The sequence below is a fragment of the Rhincodon typus genome, chromosome 36 (genome assembly GCF_021869965.1).
Source record: "Rhincodon typus isolate 14 chromosome 36, sRhiTyp1.1, whole genome shotgun sequence".
Lineage (NCBI taxonomy): Eukaryota > Metazoa > Chordata > Chondrichthyes > Orectolobiformes > Rhincodontidae > Rhincodon > Rhincodon typus.
In genome coordinates, this window is record NC_063367.1 from 4,258,287 (window position 1) to 4,263,032 (window position 4,746).

A 4,746-nucleotide genomic window follows, 5' to 3' on the forward strand; every position below is an offset into this window, starting at 1 on the left:
ATAAGTTAAAGTGCTTTAAAAATATTTATTGTAACTCAACTGACAAAATTATGCTTTGTGAAGATTGTTATTACATTACATATATTGTTAATTCCTGTTCTTTTCCAGTGCTGTTCAAGTAATGTACTATTTATTATTTTTTTAAGTCAATAAACCATTTTATTTCACTACAGCTGAAATGATTGGTGACTTGCAGTTGAGTAACTTGGACGTATTTCCTATATTACAGAGGTGAACATACCTTCCATAATACTTTAGCAGTTGCATCGTTTTTTGGGGCATTCTAACATTGTGAAAGGTGCTTTCCTCCTGGATTTGATGTTGGGTTATTTCCATTAACATTCGATGGAACACCTCCTGGTCCAACTTGAAATTATAACCCAATTGCAAATTGTTTTATCAATCACCTAGAAATATTAGGCAAGCTTTGTTAAGAGGAGGCAGCCAGGCTCTGCAGCTGAATTTACACCAAGTTAAATTAAATCAGAATTGTTACTGATCGTTTTGGGCTTGTGCTGGCTCCCCTTCTCGTGTTGGGAAGCCAGGCATCTGATCTTGAAGGTACTTAAACTCTCTGAGCTCACACCCAGCTTTCAGGACCATGTACATCCAGGTGAAACTGCTTCCAGCAGATATTCTCCATCTCCTTGGTATCAGTGCATCTCACAGTCTGCCTCATAAATGTGAGCAGAAACTGGGCCACCACCCAGTCCTGTGGAACTAAAGTGAAAGTTGGAGAGTCAACACTTTGTAAAATATCTCAAGGGTTTAGTAACTGCACCAAGTAACAAAGACAATAGACTTCAGAAATGATTTTATTTTGAGCTTTCAGATGTGTGTTTTATAGTCAGCTAACATCTGGATGGCATGTGTAACACAATTTCCTGGTGGTTCAGTCTTTATCTGATTTATGATCCTGTGAAACCATCATGGACCATATAAAGGGGCCATATAAGTGCAAGCTTGTTACAGTGCATCTCCTGAAATGATGCCAGTGAAGGTTTGTTCTCCCAGTGTGAACTATGAAACGTTGACTTAAGAGCAGTATCTATGTAGAAGTCACAGCCTTCGGGGAGAAAACTGCAGATCAAATATATTTTACAAGAAGAGAATGACTTAAAATGCAGCACAGAGAGCTCTGAAAAGGATATATGTGTTTCCACAATTTCCATTGCACAAATGGAGAATCCATCGAATCGATTATTGTTGTAATTCCACCTTAATGGGGAAGGTCAGTCTAATGTTATTGAAGTTATTCTGTACACAAAGACAGCAGAGTTGAGTTAAATGACCAGTTGTACTGTTCTTGGTGGTGTTGGTCTGTGGAAGGATTGTTGGTGAGCTGATTGTTGGATCTCTGGTATTCACCTGTAAGAAAACTAGCATTAATAGTTAGAGGGATCAAGAATATTTAGTGACGTTTTTATTATAAAGTTGTACAGGTTTCCTCGGCTAAATAGGAGCTTCCTGGGAGACCTGCACCAAAGAATTGAGCATCCTGTGGAGGCTGAGCTCTGAACCATTCACAGCTTCGGAATTTAATCTTCCATTGCTGCCCTCACCCAACCTGTTGTGGCAGCTTTATATTGATGCAGAGTGGAACCCCTCCATAAGGTACATGTGACACGCTGTAGCACTTTTTGAGAATACGTTGGTTAGTACAGTTGTGGAAGTGTCTCCATTTCAATTGTGAGTTCCTCTTGGATCACACCAGCCAGGCCATGGTACCAAGTCCGAGTCTATCCCTCATGTTTCCACAATGTGGGAGGTTCGAATGTTTAGTCAATGCATCTGAGGCCACTATGCACGAATGGCCAGGCACATCTCTGTACTGAGTATACGCTCATCACCTTGGTACTGAGCTCTGATTTATTGCCATGTATGTTCTGACCTTGAAGCCTCATGACCTGTATGCACTGATCTTCTGGAAGTGACTGTCTCAAACTTAAATAAAAGTAAAATACTGCAGACGCTGGCAATCTGAAACAAAGTGCTGGAGAAACTTAGCAAATCAGGTAGCATCTGTGTAGACAGAAACCTGGTCAACACTTCAAGTCCAATAGACTTCTTAACTTTGTACGACATGGTTCGATGGGGTAATTGTAATGTCACTTTACTAGTAATCTGGAAGCCTACTGTAACTCTTGGGGGACATGGGTTCAAATCCCTTCATGACAGCTGTTGGAATTTAAATTCAATTAATGAATAAATCTTAAGCGAAAAATATCCATTAATAATGGTATCCATGAAACTGTCATTAACTGTGGAAGAAGATCTGGCTCTTAAAAGTCCTTTCAAGAAAGGACATCCACAAACCTTACATGGTCTGGCCTACGCGTGACTCCAGACACAGACCAATGTGGTTGACTCTTACTTGTTTTCTGAAATGGTCTAACAAGCCACTCAGTTCAAGGGCGCTTGGGAGGGCAACAAATATTGGCCTTCCTAGTGACCTTCACAGCACTTGGGAAGTATAATTGAAAGGTACACCTGGAATTCTCCTCCTCTCATCAGATCAAATGTTTTAAAAAGCACTTAGAAAGCAGAACTGCTTGCAGTTACAACAGAATCAAAGAGGCTCCAACACCAGCATTCTGATGAAAAATTCAAGCATTCCTGAATCCCATAAAACAGAAATATCATAACCGTGCTCAGTCCATATTGATTAGAATCTTGTTCCATATTCTGACTTTTAGTAAAAATATTAAGATCATAGTGGAATATGATCCTGAATGAAGAGACTGAGAAATATGCATCAGTGTGTGTCATCAGAGCAAGTGTGAACAGAATGGTATAATGAGTTGTGGGTCCCAGCAAAACAATGAGAGTTAGACACTATAATGAGACCGAGATGAATACCACACACAAAGGACAGGGAGCATAGAGATGAGGACTGCAGCTCGTGTTAGAGATTCTTCAATGAAAATGGAAGAGAAAAGCTGAACGCAATCCAAAGACTTAGAAAATAAAATATTAATATATCCACATGAAGAGAGAATACTCATTTTTATAGCAATGCAACAGATAAGCTTGCTAGATAAAGTTATATCTAGCTCAGTCTACTCAATATCACCAGTGTAATTGGTGTCTCCGATAAAGAAACATTCAAAATCCAAGCTCAGCTTATAACTCAAAACATGAGCAATCTGCAAGAAGTCTTTTCTCTGCTTATCCGATGCATGAAATTTTAAGCTTCCTGAGGATAAGCACAACTACAGGTTCCAATAGGGTCAGGGATGGTTGGAGCACCAGCTCACACCTTTGTTGAGAGGAGGTGACTGAAAGTTACATTGCAAGGGGATTGTTGAAGGGGCAGAAAGTTCAAACGAGATTGGAGTATTGCAATTTGCAGGATCAGAAATGGAGGAATTGGGGATATGGTGATCTTGACTCAGAAGAGAAGATAGATGTAAGGTAGGGTAAAACCCCAAAGATATTTGTAGATACTAAACATTTTCAAAGTGATACATTGGGAAGTGTACAGTTTTGAGAGTAAGATACAGAACAGAAGTTAGAGTTTGTACTATTAGAGACTCGTGGGAGTGTTGAAGAATTGAAACTCGAACAGGGCGATATTGTGGAGGTGGTAAATGTATGGTCCTGTGGATAAATTAATTTGGGATCAAACTAGTCTAATTCCAGCCAGGAAGTCATTGTCGATCATCATGAAAACCCATCTGGTTCACAAATGTCCTTTTGGGAAAGAAATCTGCTATTCTCTGGCATACTGTGGCTTCAGAATCAGACCATGTTGTTTAAACTGCCAACTGAAATGGACCAAGCTGCTCAGCTTAAGGGCAGTCAGGGAGGGCAATAAATGACGTATACATCTCATGACAAAATTAAAATAAACGACACTGTCGGATTTAGCTTTGTGAAGCTGGTAGAATGGGACAGGGAATAGAGTGCTGTAATTGTTTTGAGAGCCAAATGGAGAAAGAAGGATCGTTTATTTACACAGTGAGTTGTCATGATATAGCATGCAGTATCTCAATTCAAGTTCAAATCCAGCATGAACTGTTTCAGTGGATGTCTCTGGGTTAATTTACTGTTTGAAAACAGGCACAGGATTCTCATTCACAGGATAGTCCTAATTTGACATTTCATTGGGCTCCTATTTCAGGCTGTCAACAGTCACAGAAAATAGAAACATTATTCGAGGTGGAAGGCAGAGGCATGTCTGGCAGACGATTGGTTTATTATGACAAGTGAATCAGCTGCATCTGCTCAAATTGTTCCTTGAGTGATGCACAATTGTGATTGAACACACTGTGTCTAACTCTTAATCTGGTTTGTATCAGATCATAGCCATTTATATCTCCTGGGTGTGTCGATGTGAACATTGGTATGTTTCTGCTTATTATTATGATCCCAGCTGATGGTAAATACTGGAAAGGTCAGATCCCAAAGTGAAACCTGACTTGATAGATCATTTATTATTTTTGTTTACCACAGATGTCAGTCACTGAACATATTCTCAAAAAGCTTCAGATGTACTTTTATTTTAAAAAATCAGTTTACTACACAAAAGGAAGGTATGGACTATTTCAGAGATAGCAGGAACTGCAGATGCTGGAGCATCTGAGATAACAAGGTATAGAGCTGGATGAACAGCAGGCCAAGCAGCATCAGAGGAGCAGGAAAGCTGATGTTTCTGAAGAAGGGTCTAGACCCGAAACGTCAGTCTTCCTGCTCCTCTGATGCTGCTTGGCCTGCTGTGTTCATCCCGCTCTACACCTTGTTATC